The following is a 19,785-nucleotide window of genomic DNA, read 5'->3' as shown; positions in this document are numbered from 1 at the left end:
CAATCTGTTTTTTCCTTTATATCTCAGTTAATTATAAAGATTATGGAACATAAAGGGAAAAAGTAATGGATTAATGCTTTTAAATCACGTGAATGTATTTTGCATTAATGTAGTTTTTGGAAATGCTTCCAAAAGAGTGAACTCTGCAAGGATCAGAGAATGGTTTGCATATAGAATGACAAAGTTTAAGAACTCACGTTTTATCTCTTCCTTTTTACAAGCACTTTGCTATCATTGTTTATTTCAAATCTATGGTTTAAATGGAGGTAAATGAAGTATCACAGAGGTTAGAGTCTCAAGTTAGAAAAGACCTTACACAATTCTGATCTGTTATAAATTTACTCTCTAAATGAATATCTCTATCTACGTGGACAATAGGACTGGATGTTCTCCAAATTAACTTCTGTGTAGAATACCATGTTTATCAAGGTTAAGTAACTGGAATGTGCTAAGTTGAAGCTTACGTATTTGTTATATTATTAAAACTCAACAGTTACCACAGCGACTGCTTAGAACTTAGACAACAGAAGATTTCTCAGGGAGGAGAATTTTGTCATGGACATTATTTAGAATTGCTGGCACACGGTGCTAATAAAAAGCAGACTGTGGTTTAGTAAGTTTTATTATTGTTTTAAAATTCTCTGTACACAATGCACCCCTTATTGCCTCCACCTGAGTAAGACTGATCCCACCTCCTATCACCCTTTGTATACTGTTGCCTCATAGAGTTTGCACTCTTTCTCTGAGATATTTACCAAGATGACTCTTCCTCCTTGTTCCTAATACCACTGTTTAGGTCAGAATCTTGGCATTTCTCTCCTGGATTATCATAATTACGTTTACTCTACTCTCTTGGTCACCAGGCTTTCTCCCTTCCAGTCCATTCTTTATTACCAGAATTAATTTTTAAAGACCTTATCATACTGCTTTTCTGCTTCAAACCTCCCAGTGGCTCTTCATTCATTGCATACATGAGTAAGTAAAATTCCTTAGCATGACATGCAAGCCTCCTATTTCACAGTAAAATCCTAACTGTCTCTTCAGGTTCAACCTCAGCTCCCTCTGCTCTAATTAAACTACATGTTTCCCTCCTCCCCCAACATACCATTCTCTTGACCAACTTGACTTTGCATGTACTGCACAAAGGGTCTTGGGGTGCCTTTCTCCTCACCATCACCTATGAATCCTTTCCTCGGTCTCAGACTCAGTTGCTCTTCCTCTGCGTTCACGTGGCACTCTGCACACACCTCATTAGAGCACATGGAACATGCTATTGCAAGTTTTAATCTACACTCTAGCCTCCCTGAAATCACTGTGAGCTCCTTGAGAACAGGGAGTGTCTTATTCATCTTTGTATCCTTATCACCTATCAGAGTGATTAACAAATAGCAAGTAGATGCTGAAAATGTTAGTTGAAAAAATGGATTTGAACCTGGAAAGAACGAACCAAGAGGGGGAAAATCATGTAAAAACTTTGGAGAGAAATTTGGCAAATCTCACAAGTGAAGATCTCCAATCATGAATGATCTTTAAAAAATAATATTAAGGAAAAAAGCAAGCTGCAGTATAGAAACAGTATGATATTTATATTGTATTTTAAAACATGCAAAATAATTTTGTGTTACACACTGTGTAGGGCTGCATGCATATAAAGAAAAGTAAAAGAAATAAATGGGAACCTAAGAAATCAGGCCTTTTAAGGGTAAAGCAGAGGAATGAGATTGAGGATATATGGGCTTAACTATATTGGCAATATTTTATTTCTTAAGATACATGGAGGGGATACAAATGCTCATGAGAAAGAAAAAGAAAGAAAGAGAGAAAGAAAAAGAAAGAAAGAAAAAGAAAGGAAGAGAAAGAGGAAGAAAGGGAAGGGAGAAAGAGAGAGAAAGAGAAAGAAAGAAAGAAAAGAAAGAAAAAAAGAAAGAAAAAGAGAAAGAAAGAAAGAAAAAATGAAAGAAAGGGAGGAAGGAAGGAGGGGAGGGGAGGGAGGAAGGAAGGAAAGAAAGAAAGACAAAAGATCCCACGTAGGTTGGCTGGCTATTGGATTTCCATGTCTAGACCTGGTAAGGTCTCTAAAACATCATCTCTAGGAAGTGACTAATGTGGTCATAACAATAGATTCAGCTGCTTGTGTATAATTTCCCTAACTTCCTTGTTATTCATTTTATGTACCAGTATCATTCCACACAGTTAAAAAAAATAAGCAGAGGAACATTCCTTACTTAATTTGTTCTTCCTTTGTTTTTCATCGTACAGCTAGTAGCTACCTCATCCCACGTGGAAGCCTTTCACGTGTCTGTATACGTGTCTCAGTTAAAACATACACCAGCTTTTAGGTTCTTCTAAAATGTTCAAATGACTGCTTAATTTGATTTCCACTACTTAATTTATTCTATCAGTAAAGCTACATGTCCTAGGCTACCTGTGCAATCTGGAGGACTTTTAGGGTGCTTATTTATTCTAGTTGGGGCTTACTAATTTAAGGCAGAGGTAAAAGAGTCTCAAAATAGTGCACAATACTCCCATTTTCCAATGACTGAGAAACTAAAATGTGAAAATCCATGTGAGATGGTTTACAGGCTAGTTTTCTGTTCTAAGAGAGGAGTTGGAGTCCAAACTCAGACTCCTGCCTCCTCAGGGACCAAGACAGCCAATAGTGGGAACCCCAAGCATCTCTGGCTTTAAACTGGCAGAACATGTTTAGCCACAAACTCAGCTAAAGGTTGCCCTCTCCAGCTGGCCTGGAGCTGAAAAAGGGGAACGGGAAAAGACTGTGCAGTGATTCAAACGAAATGAAGCTGCCTTACGGAATTTAAGATTATGTTCTTATACTTGGTTAGTTTTTTGGGGGTATATTCTCTTCTCCATTATTCCTTTACACGAAACTAAAATAATTTGTAAATTACAACAGCTAATTGCAGGAGGTACTTTTGGAAAGGGTTACCCCACTAGAAAGGAAATGGAAAAGGCCATGAATTTTGAAAGAGGGCTTGTCATTGATTTAGTCAATCAGTCAGTCAGGAGCCCAGTAAGAAACAGAAGTCACTTTAGAGGATTCAAGTGAAGAGAAGGAAGACATGAGAATGGATGGATGGTTTACAGATGCATGGGGAGGTTAATGCAGCAAGGAATGGAGAGGCCATGGGAACAGAGGCCTAGCACCCCTAGGGCCCAAGGAACAGAGAAAGCTCTTACTCTGGCCTCTTACAGAGAGGCCAGAGCTGTGAAGGAGAGGCTGCTATTGGACCTGCAGGCATGGGGAGTCACAGCTTCTGCCCAAGAGGCAATGGTGAGGCAGAGAGGGAGCAGGGCAGAACTGCCCCACCTCTCTACTCTCCTTTCTGACTCAGCAGGGGAGCCTGAGTGAGGAGTCTTCAGGGGTCTGCCTCTGGAGGCAGAGCAAGGTGGGTAGGCAGGCACAGCTAGGGTCTGGGGGGAATATAAGTGGGCAAGTGGAGAGTAAGCAACACACCCTCATTCCCAGGGGTGTGGCAGGAGAAGGTACTCAAGCAGCAGTATGAAATAATTGACCTGCTAGCTCTTTATCTGGGGATGATTCAAATGGTCCCCATTTGAAGTAGATGTAGAAAATGACATCTGATTGACTTTCTCAGACAGTCCAGGCCAAGGCCGCTTTCAAAGAATCAAATAGCCTTTACCAAATCTTTGAAGGCTCATTAAAAAATGTTAATTTACTAATTAGTATGGTTTTGAACACTAAAACAGAAGCAAAGTCAAATTTTGTTAGAAAATCATTAAATGTGATACCAGAAATTACGGTGACTGTGTATATTGAGCTAGAACTAGACTAAAAGTTTAGGATTATTTATATCCAGTTATTTTGTTTTGGAAGTAGAGTTGATTTACAATGTTGTGTTTCTGATGTACAGCAAAGCGATTCAGTTATACATACATACACACACACATATATGTATGCTTTTTCATATTCTTTTCCATTATGGTTTACAGGGTATTAAATATAATTCCCTGTGCTATGTAGTAGGACCTTGTTTATCTATATCCAGCTGTTTTTTAATCACATCTTCCTTGTGGCCCCACTCCTTGCTTTGTTGGTGGAGAGCAGTGCATCTCCTTCACGTTTTTTGCCTTAAAGAGCCCTATTCTTCAGCCTTCCTCAGGCATAAGCCTCTAAAAACAAGCAAAACCATAACCACACCCATGATCTCCTCCAACATCCTGAACTCAGCTTAACGTTTCATATACATTTAATCAACTCTTGGGAGATAACAATTCTCTGTTGAAGTGGAAAGGTCTTTTTTAGCTGTAATCATCCTAAATATTAATTTGAGGGTTATAACAGATTTTTAAGTGGGTCCATTAGGGGCCACAGTCAGGAAAGAACATGGATATAAGTGCTTCTTACAAGAAATATGTTTGGAGTAGCCAGTAATGGACTGAAAAGAGCTAGCGACTTGACTTCTATTCATCTGGAGGCTGAAGCTGCACCATCTAAAGATGGATTGCACTTCACATGTTTGGACTCTTCTTTCATAATTTATAACAATCTGGCAAAAGTGACATATTTCCCCTGTTCAGTTGATGGAGCATATTTTTAGGGAATCTAAATAGACAACGAGTTTGTATTCAAGGGTGGGATCCCTTTCAAGTATCAGTTTTGATAGGTTTCTCAGTATAATTGCAGTCAGTTAATTGTTAAATCAAGAAGATTAAGAGCATTTCATAGGTAGGGGGAAATTTTCTTTTCGAATGTATTCTCTCTGTCCCTCTTTTTGTCCCTTATTCTTCCAACAGCTTACAAATCCTCCCCCCGCACCTCCGCCCCACACTCTGTAGCACATCTCTTTAGGTAGTTTTTCTTTAGAATTTGCACCCAAAATTGTCAGAATATGTTGAAAATCTATTCTTTGCCATTTTAAGAAGTGCACACATGTATATCCATGTTCAAGTCCCCATTTGTCAACCATATACCTGGCAGCCATTCAGTTTTGTACATATTTGTTGAGTGAGTGAATCAATTTCTTCTCCATATATGCTTCCATTGAGGATACCACCAGCTTCTAGACATCACTGTTTTATCTCCTATGTGCATTGATGTGGTGCACTACAGTCTTTCTTACAGGAGCCATAATTCCTTATAGTGGCATCCTCTGGAGACAACTGGGAGCAGTGGAAAGCATGAGGTCTTGATTCCAGTTCCAGTTCTACTACTAGGTAACCTGGCCTGGCTTATTTAACGCTAGGTGTCAGTTTCTCTTTCTGAAAAAAATGGGAGTGATCACCATATTATCTCTTAGAGTGGTTGTGAGTATCAACTAATATTGTGCAGTTAAAGTCCAATGGAAGGGTAGAGAAGGGGTTCAATAGCTGTTAGTTTCCTCCCTTCCTTTTGGATGTGTCTGTTTTAACTGGTAGCTTTTCAGTAAGCTATAAGTCTTCCTTTATGGAACACAGCTCAGCAATGACCCCTGAAGTTACTGGTTCATTGTCTTTCTTCCTCAGAAGACTTAGCTTCCAGAGAACAGAATCTGGATTTATCTGTTTTGTCACTGTATCCTCAGTGCCCTGCACAGCAGGTGCTTAATGAATATGTAGTGAATGTATGGCACTGTACATACATTGGTATTATAGGATCACAGGATTCCAGAGCTGCCGAGGATCTTAGTTGTTCCTTCATCTAACCTCTTATTTCAAGTTTGGAAAACTGCAACCGAGAAAAGTAAGGGACTCACCTAAAGTCACGTACATAGAGCAAGTTAATGCCACCCTTAGTGCACCTTCCACTAAACCACACTTCTTGATGATGATGAAAAAAGTGATGTTAAGAATGGTGGGGGCTGTTCTGGGGCTGCAAACAGGCCCACACTGTCCACTTCTGCCTTTCCCAGGCTTATCTGGGGTAAAGGTCAACTCTGCTCAAGGTTATCAGATTTATCAAGAATCTCATTAAAGTTATTCCAGTAGTACCATCGCCCTCATTTCACGGGTGAGTGCCATCATCATCCAGAGCTCTGACTACCACTCCCCAGGCACGAGGGTGAGGGAGGGGGGTGGGATGGGATGGAGAAGTGGGGGCAGGTGAGGGGGGAACACTTTAAATCTTGCTCAGGTTTGCTCTGTGTGGCTCAGCTGAGATGGGAAACCTTGTCCCTCGGCCCTCTGTAATTACTAGATTTGGCATATGGCAATTGTTTGTAATTTAAATATAATAATTTATAGCTGGTGTTTCAAGTTTTAGCAGTTTCTGTTTAGTGCAGATAGAAATAGACTGTGAAGCAAATAATGTAATTACTCATTAGAGAAGTCAACTCTTGTTAGAAGCCGGTTGTATGACATCCAGCTGTATCCCTGACACCTCTCTTGTTTCATTTGAGGGATCTGACAATGGGCCTTAGGAAAGGATGCCCCTTTGTGTAACATACAGCAGCGGTTATGCAGGTGTTTCCCTTATGAATCAGAAGCAGATGTCTGGTTGGGCAGAATGTATGACAGCTTGACCCACCTAACAGGAAAACTATGACCTATAAATTGTACTAATAAAATACCATCACTACAATTTTGACTGGGCCATGAAACTTACACCATTGCCCTTCAACACTGAGAGAGGCTAGATCCCACAGAGGGTTTGTGACTGGTTCAAAACTTAGGATTGTAAGTTTTGATATATTTTATATATTGATATATTTTGATATATTTTATAAGACAAATTTTATGAGGCAAATGACAGTGAGCCCTTACCCCAAGTGTTCTTATTTGTAAAATGGGAGCAGTAGAATTCATTAAACAAACATTTTACATCTCTACAATGTGTCAAGCACCTAAAAGGCTCAGGAGAATGAATCTTCTGGCCACGACTGAAGTATTTCAGAGTGGTGGTCTGTTCAGGGTCTCTGATGACAGGGCCATTTTCAAACAGTTCATAAATAAACAAATATATCAAACACCAACTGCTTACAGAAAGCAACGCAAATGAGTTATCATCCTGAACATTTAGCTCCTCAATTTGGGGAGCTAATTAAAACAACAATAACAGAAAAACTTTTCCAACAAGTGGTAAATCTATATGAACAAAATTTTAACTACAATATCATGAACTGTTCCTAAGTTCTATTATTTTTAGAACATGAATGAGATTCAAAGTTGGTACAGAATTTCCATTCTTTTCATGTTATTTGGGATTGTTTCCTATAATTTTCCTCCCTAACTTCCCTCCCCTAAAATTTTATTTTGTGATTTTGGTAAAATACTATTTAAATCTTTATTTCATTCAATTTTACGTTGATAAATGGCATAAATAACCTGCACATTTTCCTTTTAGTAAAAATTTTGAAGGGTAGTTTCAGAATCACTTTACAACCTGACATTATCTGTTTATAGCTTTTAAATTTTGCGCCCAAATTACTGTTTTGATCCAGATACTTACTGTGTTAAAGCATGTTTATAAAAGTGAAGGTAAAGTACACAAAGTGAAAAGAAAATGACTGCAAAGGAGATGACAATGCCTTAAGTGCTATAGATCTATTCTCTGCACTGCTGTTTTTAATGACAGCAAAATAATACACATTTATGAAAGGAAATGGATGAGGAAGGCTGAGAATGTTTGATTTAAAGTAATTTTGTTATCGGTAATTTGAGGGGGAAAAATTGTGCTGCTTTTAAAACAATACTTTAGTTACAGATGTTTCCAGACCCCTTCCCTGATCCAAGGAAACAAAATACCATTCAGCAACAAGCCCAGATTTAGAGATGGGGCTTGGTCCAATATAAACATTTCTTAGCTAGGCCTTCTCCATGAAAGTGCATAGTCAATTTTTCCATATACAGTGGGAAAGACAAAGCTTTTAGCTTAAAAGGCATTCTCGCCCGTAGCACAGAGCTCCTGGAATGAACAGCCTAGGGATGTCATGGTTCATTATTGATGTCACGCTGAATGCTGACTTGTTCATCAGAGGTATATGACAGGATTATGTCAGAATGGACACATGCCACAAACAGAAAAATCAGCACCATTCTGGCTTTCAGTATTTGGTATGGTCATTTATTCATTCTGTCTCTCTGTTTCATGTAGCACTGTTTACCCAGGGCCCAGTTTAGGGTGTGGCACAAAGCAGGCATTCAACAAATAAGGAATGCATGAACTATTTTCTTGAGCAAGTATTATACTGAAGGCACTTGGCCAGTCAATTTGGGGAATCAGAAGATGAATCACAGACACTGCTGGCCTCCAGGAGTTTAGTGGGGGCATTTAAGGTGCATATGTAAATTACTATAATATATGGTAGAAAGTGCTAAGAATCATAGTATAGGAGAGATACAGAGAAATGCTGAGAGAGTAAAGAGGAAGGGGAAATTACTTTTAACATGGGGGTGGGGGATGGATCAAGAATGGTTCTTCAGAGGAGGTGGCATTTTTGCACGGTTTTCTTCAAGGAGAAGGCTGAAGCCTAAAGTCTGGAAAACAGGGCATTTTTTAGTCACTTCCCATAAGGCAGAGAGACTCAAACTTATAGTCCTTTTGTTTTATTGCTCAAACTAGGCATCCTCCCCCCCGCTCCGTAATCTACTTCAATAAAAGGCACCAGATGGACTGACTTTTTTCCTACTTTCTGTGATCTTTTTTGGAAGGATTAGTTTAATATCAGCGATTAAACTCATGTGACATCTTCAGCAACATTCTGGCTTACAGTATACTAACACAGAGATACCACTCTCTGTCCCCATATTGTAGATAATACTGGAGGCATGCCCTAATCCCTGAACTAAGTGTTAGATATGCCTAGAAGCCTCATTAGTTCTTTGTGGTCACCAGGATCCCATAAGGGACTATCATGTGGCTTAAAAGTTAGGAGTTTGGAATTGACAATAATTTCCAAGTTATAATTTATGCATAGGGATAATGCCATTCAACTGTAAGAAGAGAATTTTTTTTATCCTCATTCATTCTGCTAATGCATTTTACCCAAAGTGAGATGAGCAAAAGAATGGTAATAGGAATACTTGGTTGTGTGGCTCTCTAGGTAGCTACGAGATTGATTGAATTGACTGAGAATCTATCAATAATTAAAGCAAGAACCTGGTGCACTTGGTTTTTAATACTCTCCTGTCAATAGCCCAGTCACTGAACAGCTGAAATAGAGCAAAAATCTACCCTCATTTAAAGCTTCAACTGCTTTTTCATTTTTTTCTCCTTTTAAAAAAAGGACTTAATTGATATTTATAGGACATTCCATCCAGAAACAACAGAATACACTTTCTTCTCAAGTGCTCATGAAACATTCTCCAGGATAGATCATATCTTGGGTCACAAATCAAGCCTTGGTAAATTTAAGAAAATTGAAATAGTGTCAAGTATCTTTTCTGACCACAATGCTATGAGACAAGGTATCAATTACAGGAAAAAGTCTGTAAAAAAATACAAACATATGAAGACTAAACAGTACACTACTAAATAACCAAGAGATCACTAAAGAAATCAAAAAGGAAATTTAAAAATGCCTAGAAACAAATGACAATGAAAATATCATGTCCCAAAACCTATGGGATGCAGCAAAAGCAGTTCTAAGAGGGAAGCTTATAGCAATACAATCCTACCTTAAGAAACAAGAAACATCTCAGATAAATAACCTAACCTTACACCTAAAGCAATTAGAGAAAGAAGAACAAAGAAAACCCCAGAGTTAGCAGAAGGAAAGAAATCATAAGAATCAAATCAGAAATAAATGAAAAAGAAATGAAGGAAACAATAGCAAAGATCAATAAAACTAAAAGCTGGTTCTTTGAGAAGATAAACAAAATTGATAAACCATTAGCCAGACTCATCAAGAAAAAAAGGGAGAAGACTCAAATCAACAGAATTAGAAATGAAAAAGGAGAGGTAACAACTGACACTGCAGAAATACAAAGGATCATGAGAGATTACTGCAAGCAACTCTATGCCAATAAAATGGACCACCTGGAAGAAATGGAAAAATTCTTAGAAAAGTACAACCTTCCAAGACTGAACCAGGAAGAAATAGAAAATATAAACAGACCAATCACAAGCACTGAAATTGAAACTGTGATTAAAAATCTTCTAACAAACAAAAGCCCAGGACCAGATGGATTCACAGGCAAATTCTACCAAACATTTACAGAAGAGCTAACACCTATCCTTCTCAAACTCTTCCAAAATATAGCAGAGGGAGGAACACTCCCCAACTCATTCTACGAGGCCACCATCATCACCCTGATACCAAAACCAGACAAATATGTCACAAAGAAAACTACAGGCCAATATCACTGATGAATATACATACAAAAATCCTCAACAAAATACTAGCAAACAGAATCCAACAGCACATTAAAAGGATCATACACCATGATCAAGTGGCGTTTATCCCAGGAATGCAAGGATTCTTCAGTATATGCAAATCAATCAATGTGATAAACCAAAATAACAAACTGAAGGAGAAAAACCATATGAGCATCTCAATAAATGCAGAAAAGCTTTTGACAAAATTCAACATCAATTTATGATAAAAACCCTCCAGAAAGTAGGCATAGAGGGAACTTACCTCAACATAATAAAGGCCATATATGACAAACCCACAGCCAACATCGTTCTCAATGGTGAAAAACTGAAACCATTTCCTCTAAGTTAAGGAAAAAGACAAGGTTGTCCACTCTCACCACTATTATTCAACATAGTTTTGGAAGTTTTAGCCACAGCAATCAGAGAAGAAAGGGAAATAAAAGGAATCCAAATCAGAAAAGAAGTAAAGCTGTCACCGTTTGCAGATGACATGATACTATACATAGAGAATCCTAAAGATGCTACCAGAAAACTACTAGAGCTAATCAATGAATTTGGTAAAGTAGCAGGATACAAAATTCATGCACAGAAGTCTCTTGCATTCCTATACACCAGTGATGAAAAATCCAGAAGAGAAATTAAGGAAACACTCCCATTTACCACTGCAACAAAAAGAATAAAATACTTAGGAATAAACCTACCTAAGGAGACAAAAGACCTGTACTCAGAAAACTATAAGACACTGATGAAAGAAATTTAAGGTGATACAAACAGATGGAGAGAAATACCATGTTCTTGGATTGGAAGAATCAACATTGTGAAAATGACTATGCTACCCAAAGCAATCTACAGATTCAATGCAATCCATATCAAACTACCAATGGCATTTTTCACAAAACTAGAACAAAAAATTTCACAATTTGTATGGAAACACAAAAGACATCGGAATAGCCAAAGCAATCTTGAGAAGGAAAAACGGAGCTGGAGGAATCAGGCTCCCTGACTTCAGACTATACTACAAAGCTACAGTAATCAAGACAGTATGGTACTGGCACAAAAACAGAAATATAGATCAATGGAACAAGATAGAAAGCTCAGAGATAAACCCACGCACATGTGGTCACCTTAGCTTTGATAAAGGAGGCAAGATATACAATGGAGAAAAGACAGCCTCTTCAACAAGTGGTGCTGGGAAAACTGGACAGCTACATGTAAAAGAATGAAATTAGAACACTCTCTAACACCATACACAAAAATAAACTCAAAATGGATTAAAGACCTAAATGTAAGGCCAGACACTATCAAACTCTTAGAGGAAAACATAGGCAGAACATTCTATGACATCAATCACAGCAAGATACTTTTTGATCCAACTCCTACGGTAATGGAAATAAAAGCAAAAATAAACAAATGGGACCTAATGAAACTTCAAAGCTTTTGCACAGCAAAGGAAACCATAAACAGGATGAAAAGACAGCCCTCAGAATGGGAGAAACTGTTTGCAAATGGAGCAACAGGCAAAGGGTTAATCTCCAAAATATGCAAGCAGCTCATGCAGCTCATATCAAAAAAACAAACAACCCAATCCTAAAATGGGCAGAAGACCTAAATAGACATTTCTCTAAAGAAGATATACATATTACCAAGAAACACATGAAAGGATGCTCAATATCACTAATCATTAGAGAAATGCAGATCAAAATTATGAAGAGGTATCACCTCACACCAGTCAGAATGGTGATCCTCAAAAACTCTACAAACAATAAACGCTGGAGAGGGTGTGGAGAAAAGGGAACCCTCTTTCACTGTTGGTGGGAATGTAAATTGATACAGTCACTATGGAGAACAGTATGGAGGTTCCTTAAAAAAACAAAAATAGAACTACTATATGACCCAGCAATCTCACTACTGGGCATATACCCTGAGAAAACCATAATTCAAAAAGAGTCATGTACCACAATGTTCACTCCAGTTCTATTTACAATAGCCAGGACATGGAAGCAACCTAAGTGTCCACTGACAGATGCATGGATAAAGAAGATGTGGCACATATATACAATGGAATATTACTCAGCCATAAAAAGGAATGAAATTGAGTTATTTGTAGCGAGGTGGATAGACCTAGAGTCTGTCATACAGAGTGAAGTAAGTCAGAAGGAGAAAAACAAATACCGTATGTTAACCATATATATGGAATGTAAAAAAAAAGAAAAATGGTTCTGAAGAACCTACTGGCAGGACAGGAATAAAGATGCAGACGTAGAGAATGGACTTGAGGACACGGGCAGGGGGAAGGGTAAGCTGGGATGAAGTGAGAGAGTGTCATTGACATATACACACTACCAAATATAAAATAGATAGCTAGTGGGAAGCAGCCACATAGCACAGGGAGATCAGCTCGGTGCTTTGTGACCACCTAGAGGGGTGAAATAGGGAGGGTGGGAGGGAGACGCAAGAGGGAGGAGATATGGGGATATATGTATATCTGATTCACTTTGTTGTACAGCAGAAACTGACACCCCATTGTAAAGCAATTATACTTCAATAAATATGTTAAAAAACAAGTGAATAGCATATAAAGAAAAAAAGTTTGTAAATTTCTTAGACGATATGAACTATGTTCCAAGGAAATCCATGGTGACTTATGACTTTGAGGAGAAAGCACATTTTTTAGATGAACTTACGTTAGCAGATTACAAAAAGAGAGATCGTAATCAAAGGAAAATCACAACAGTTTAGATAATCTGAGATGATGATATAATGTCTTAAAATTAAAACAAGCGTCCAACACTTGTTAGCTTTCAAAACAACTGAATGGAAGAGCAGATAAAAAGATATTCTGCAGAAAAGAAAGCAACAAAATGCTTATTTCCACTGAACATTTTGATATATTGCAGGTCCCAAAACACAGGTCACAAGGAAAATGTGCTTCACCTGCCAAAATAATCACCAATACTGTTTGAGAGTAGGAAGAGCCCAGCCCTTTAAAAAAACACAGAGATTTTAAGCCCAGTGCAAAGAGTATTATCCTTTCCCCCAAAGATTATTACTCTGATCTGACAAAGATATTTATATTTCCTTAAATATGGTATTACTTTCACCATACTGAGCATCCTCCTCACATCAAGACCACGGGAGAGAACAAGGGATGATGGTGCCTGCCATTCTGAAAGTGAACCACTGAGTGCGCAGCAGGTTAGAACTGTTCTGCCTCCCAAAGACCTTCTTATTTTGCTGACCACAGCGGGCTACCCCAACCCCTGAAATCTTCCTTATTTCTTATCCTCTATTAGACTCAGGGCACATCTAAGCAGATGCTACTCCTGGTGCAGTCCCTGGATTTTACTAACTACAGTTCTGCTGGGAATTGGTAGATTGCCTTTGAGAAACTTGCTGTTACAAGAGTGGGGTGGCTTGACTTTGAAATCAGCAGTGAAAAAGCTCCACAAATAAAAATGGAGATGCTGAAACTCAGAACTGTTTTAAAGCAGGTTGGGGCAGTCACAACGGGGTACAACTGCCAGAGTAGACCACTTTGGTGCCAGCACACATTTAATTTTCCTCATTAATTTCTCATGTTATAATTGTTTTGCTACATGATAGGGAAGTTTCTTACAGTCATGTGGAAACCTGAATGATGACTGTGCAGGGGGAAAAGCAGACATAATGTGGTCTGGGAATTTTTAAACTTTGTTCTTCAATTGTTTTAAAACAAAAGTGTCATTGTTCATTTTTGAAATTGATCTTATTTTCTTTCTTCCTTTTAAGATCCAGGATGTGTTGTTTATTTTTATATGACCATCAGGAAACTCTAAGCGGAAATTCTGAAATCTTAGTGCACTTGAAAGCTTTCTTTTTAAGTATGGGTGCTGAAAGCATAATTTAAGGGGTCAATAGCCATATGGGGACAAAGCAAAAATCCTTGAAATGAAAGAAGAGGTATGAATAGTGTGGTTATAAATTAAATTCAAAATTGGGATAAATATACTGACCAAAAGGTCAAGAGAATTAATATTTTAGTAGTTAAATTATTTAGGACTAAGGCACAGATGGTGACATAAGTCATAACAGGAAGGTACACGTGGATATGCTCTTGTCTGATCCAACTTGTTTAATATCCCAACATACAGATCACCAGGTGTTCCTCACCCCTATTATTTATTCTGATGATGGCATCCATGCTGTCATTCAGTAGGACAAGAGGACTGCTCTAAGAGTCAGGAAACTTGGCTGGTTCCAGTTCTAGAAACTTGTTGTGGGACCTCGAGGAAGTGACTTAACTTCTGGCTCCAGTTTCCTCCTCTTTCAATGATATTAGTGGCACGATGCTTTCTAGGCTCTTCCCATCCTAACAGTCTAGAATTCTATAAAGCTGCCTGCTGTTTCATACTGGTTCCATGCTATGAAACATTGGGCAAAGTATTTAACATCTCCACATTTATATAAATTAGATTAATAACCAGTGGCCTGCCTGGTTTGTAATATAGTTGAAAGGAATAAAGGTGGAAATATGTATGAATATACCTTGTAAATCATGGAAGCTTTATTTTTATTTATTTAACTTTTTTAAAATGTACTTTTTTTTAAAACATCTTTATTGCTTTCCATTGTTGTGTTAGTTGCTGCTGTATAACAAAGTGAATCAGCTACATGTATACATATATCCCCATATCCCCTCATGGAAGCTTTAAAGTATTAACATTGTTTTTCAACTGAGTTAGTAGTCATTGGAAATTCCAATATTTTTCAGTTGTAAGTAACATTTGTCCAATGTCAAGAGCTTTTTGAAAGCTGTGCTCTTTAAACTTGGGTTGAGATATATAGGAAGCTTTCCTAATTTATCAGAAGATCAGTTCTCAGTGTTCTGAATATATGTCATAAAGCAAAATAAAATAAGTGGCAACTTGCCTTAATGACACTGTGAAATGCTTAAGGTGTCACTTTTCTCATTCAAATAAAAAAAATCAAATATGGTTTTAGATGTTTATTTCCTCCCTTTTAATAGACATAACACTCATAGTGGAAGCATTTTGGCCCTTGGAGATGAAGGACCAAAGGTGGGTGTAATCCAGTGTTGAGGGAGGGAAAAGTAAGACTAAGAGCTGTCTTTTTAGGTCAGAGTGCAGGTGAGTAACTGTTTAGGTTTAGGATAAGATGATGTTAATAATGATGAAACCATTGGTTTAGAAAAATAAGAACCATACAAACATCTGACTGTTCCTATGAGGACTGAAAGATACCGGTTATCGGTTCAACCCACTACCACCCTCCAAAACTTTCCAAAACTCCTTTGCCTTTTCCTCAGCACTCCCAGGTAATAACTGAGACAAAAGTGGAATTTCCTAGGAAAGGGCCAAAAATATCCTCAGACAGGGAACAGGAAGCATAAAAATATCTCTTAGGAGAGCACCAGTTGTTCAGTGATTTCTAGCTTGTGTTTGGAGCCGCAGCAGAGATGCTCAGAACACCAGCAGCTCTGTGCAATCAGCAATACGCACTGGCCCAGAGGCAGGTATATGTAACACTGAGAAACTGCCTAGGAAGCACTGATTTGAATGAGATTTTGGGCAATATTTTGGAGACCTGTCATGATTTAGAATATCAACTCGGAAGCCCCCAGCACCATGGCTCTCAAACACTGTAGGGCAGAGAATTCCTTTTTTCCCAGGGAAATCTCATGTAGAATTCATCTATAAAACAGATTAAAAAGATGCACTGGTTGAAGGAAGAAGAGCCCCCACTTCTTGCTGCTCAGCCTCCCTCACCCCAAGTTATACCCAAGGCAATGCATTTCCATGAAGCCTCAGCTTGAAAGCCACTGATTTAGTAGGTCTTGTGTTAAAAGGTCTTTGAACCCAAGATTTTTTCCCACGATGTAATACATTTCTCCAAACAGCAGCAGCACCTCTGACTTCTCTGTCATCCTTGCTCTCCAAAACAGGGCAAGTCATCTGATAGAATCTCTGCAATGACCCCAGCGTCTGTTTTCTTCCTTCCAGACCATGGCCACCATCTAAATCTAGACCCTTCTTACTCGTTCCTGGACAATTACCAGTACATGATATAAGTTACCCCGATTCCAGGCTCTCTGCTGCCTACTGCATCCTCCATCCAATAGCCCATGTCCAGATTAATGTTGATGAAGAATTCTCATTGAGCATCTTTTCTGCTCTGAAATCTTCAGTGGCTCCCTGTTATCCAGTAGCACCAACTAGGACTATATCCCTTTCCAGAAGAACCCTGTGTCTTTTGACTTTACTTATCCTATCGCCTCAGCTTGAATTTTCCTCAATCTTAAGGATTCAACTCAAATGTCACCTCTTCCATGAATGCACTTGTGAACTTCCCACCAGGAGTGAACATTCCTTCTAAACCCTCCAAGAGTTTTGATAACATTTAGTTGTATTACACTACTGTTTACTTGTTTTATCTCTTTGACTGGATTCTATTCCTGTTTATATCATACAAAGCAACTTGGCTGAGGTAGTAGGTACCTTTTTAAAATAAGAGAATAAAAACATTAATGGTAATCAATCAAGTGTCCCTGAACACCTAAGGAATACAAGATGGCAATAGAGGGCTGAATGTACTATTCTCCATATTTCAAAATATCTAATAAAAATTAATTGTGACACATTCATAAAAATGTACAATCAAAATGAAATGCTAATGAATGAAATTTTTGTGTTTGTTTTTGCTTTTGGCTGAGGTTAATACAGAGTGATAACACTACTAATTTTACCAGAAGCTCTCTTTTGCTATTATACATTACTTTGCCTAATTAAAAAAAGACTTACTGCTTACATGCTTCCCCTGGTAGGTGTTACCAACTCAGTTAACACCCCTCCCCCATCCCAATTCATATGTTGAAGTTCTGTGCCTAATATGAGTGTATTTGGAGGTAGGGCTTACAAGGGGCTAGTAAAGGTTAAGTGAGATCGTAAGGGTAAGGCCTTAATCTGATAGAACTGGTGTTTTTATAAAAGAGGATGAGATCTCTCTCTCTCTCTCTCTGCATGTGCACAGGAAAAAGGCCGTGTGAGGACTCAGAAGGAAGGCGGCCATCTACAATCCAGGAAGTGAGCTCTCACCAGAAACCAAGCCTGATGGCACCTTGATTCCAGACTTCTAGCCTCCAGAAAGGTAGGAAAATAAATTTCTGTTGTTTAAATCTCCCAGTTTGTGGTATAACGTTATGGCAGACTCAGCAAACTAAGACAGTAAGCAAAACATTTCAAAACCTGAAGCTAGAGGGATAGGAGAAGCAGTAGAGATTCTTGGGCGTGATTATCTGGGGGACCTTCCTTTCTTCCAGGCTAACAGCAGACTCCACAAGTGACTGCTGCTAGCAGAGCTATCCTCCTGGTCCAGCAGGGTGGAGGCTACCTGAGTTTGTTCCAGACAGAATCACTGATGCCTTGCCTGGTTCCTCTCAGCTCTTAATCACTGTGAGCTGAATGAATAACTCACTTATTTCAGACATGTTGTTTTATATAGTGCTTGAAAATTTCTAGGAAAGTCCGTTCTCTAGTAGGTCTGTGTCTTTATTCCTGTCTTACCGCTAGTTTCTTCATGACATTTTTTTTCTTAAATTCCATATATATGTGTTAGCATACGGTGTTTGTCTTTCTCTTTCTGACTTACTTCACTCTGTATGACAGACTCTAGGTCTATCCGCCTCATTACAAATAGCTCAATTGCGTTTCTTTTTATGACTGAGTAATATTCCACTGTATATATGTGCCACATCTTCTTTATCCATTCATCCGATGATGGGCACTTAGGTTGTTTCCATCTCTGGGCTATTGTAAATAGAGCTGCAATGAACATTTCGGTACATGACTCTTTTTGAATTATGGTTTTCTCAGGGGAAGGGTGAGCTGTGACAAAGTGAGAGAGAGGCATGGACATATATACACTACCAAACATAAGGTAGATAGCTAGTGGGAAGCAGCCGCATAGCACAGGGAGATGAGCTCGGTGCTTTGTGACCGGCTGGAGGGGTGGGATAGGGAGGGTGGTAGGGAGGGAGACGCAAGAGGGAAGGGATATGGGAACATATGTATATGTATAACTGATTCACTTTGTTATAAAGCAGAAACTAACACACCATTGTAAAGCAATTATACCCCAATAAAGATGTTAAAAAAAATTAAAGTTAAAAAAAAATAACAAAAGCAATGAAAAGCAAAGGTTAAAAAAAAATTTCTAGGAAAGAAGTTAACAGCTTATGTGTCTTTTAGGTCTGACTTGAATCCTTTCAGTTGCCAAACTCCATTTCTTTCCATATTTTCCTTTATAAAGAAAAATTTTTAAAGATAAATAGTTTCTAAGACTTCATTCAGTTTTCCTATGATTGACATACTTTGTCTAATCATTTCCCCTGAGATCCTGCTTTTACTACAGTTCAAGTTCTTTCTTTAGCCTTCTATCAAGTTCTTTTAAGTTGTAGGTCCCTAATGTAAACTCAGGATTCCACTGAAATGACTAATGCTTAGCATATTTGAAGATACATAAATACATATACATTCAGATATTATGTCAATCTTTATTCCTATTATGCCTAAAGAAGAACCTCCTATTGTTATTGAGATGATAGAGTGAGTTTACTCTATAACTTGAAAAACAAGTCAAAGTATAAACATACCACTAATTTAAATGTTCTTTAAATAGACTCATCAGCTTCTAAGACCACTCTGGCATTGCTGGATGATACTGGGGACCCTTGTTAGCTGAGCTATTGTAAGACACTCTGAGATTTAGAAACAGACATTAGAGGGTCATTTACAGGACAGAGATTAAGAGCTTGGAGCCAGATTCCCTAAGCTGTGATCTTGGGTAAATTACTCAACTTCTAGATGACTCAGTTTCCTCAGTGTAGAATAGTGCTAATAGCAGTGCCTTCCTCATTAGCTTATGAGCAAAATTAATAATACACATAGAGCACCTCAAACAATGCCTAGGACACAGCTAGTGCTAAGCAGGTGGTTAGGCATTAAAATCAAAAGGGTGACAGCTGTCCTGTAAGGCTGTTACAGAATAACAAGGGGCCCTCTCAGGGCTGTGGCTGCATCAAGGAGAGCTGGAAGGGGCCAGGAGAATGGAGGTGACTCTGCTGATGCAGGAGGAGGCCGAGACCCTGTCTCAACAGCACTTTCCTGGAAATCTCAATCCCTCTAGAGAGGTTCCATTTTGAGGGCTAGCCTTGGCAATTCTCATTCCGGGGAGCTAGCTCTTCCATATCTCTTATCAAGTTTCTTTCTAGTTTAGGCCAGAGACCACACTCCTCACTCCCCGAAGACACACTGTCCTGAATTAGAAAGCTTCCCTTGTTAGCAAGAGAGAACGTTATAATCCCACTATTTCCTAAGAGTCTGGCAATGCCCTGTTACCAAGAAGGTTCCACAAGTAAATTCTTCCCGTCTCTGCTCCCTTCCCCTCAAGGACACAGATCTCCAGTGGTCCTGTTTCTAGGCTGTGTGTGCTGGGAGTAGGAAACCTTCCTTATCATT

At 38.6% G+C, this 19,785-nt stretch overlaps 1 protein-coding gene and 1 long non-coding RNA gene across 6 annotated transcripts in view; one reads left to right on the top strand and one right to left on the bottom strand.

Moving 5' to 3' along the window:
- LAMA4 (laminin subunit alpha 4) overlaps positions 1–19,785 on the bottom strand; it is a 152,159-nt gene that overhangs the window by 121,808 nt on the left and 10,566 nt on the right. The gene's annotated exons all lie outside the window — the stretch shown is intronic.
- LOC137204634 (uncharacterized) overlaps positions 17,330–19,785 on the top strand; it is a 269,332-nt gene continuing 266,876 nt past the window's right edge. The window contains exon 1 of the long non-coding RNA XR_010933762.1: positions 17,330–17,416. This is a non-coding gene — a long non-coding RNA (uncharacterized lncRNA). The remainder of the gene's footprint in view (positions 17,417–19,785) is intronic.

This window comes from Pseudorca crassidens, chromosome 13, assembly GCF_039906515.1.
Source record: "Pseudorca crassidens isolate mPseCra1 chromosome 13, mPseCra1.hap1, whole genome shotgun sequence".
Lineage (NCBI taxonomy): Eukaryota > Metazoa > Chordata > Mammalia > Artiodactyla > Delphinidae > Pseudorca > Pseudorca crassidens.
Note: the sequence above shows the minus strand (reverse complement) of the source record. Positions and strands in the feature narration are given on the sequence as shown.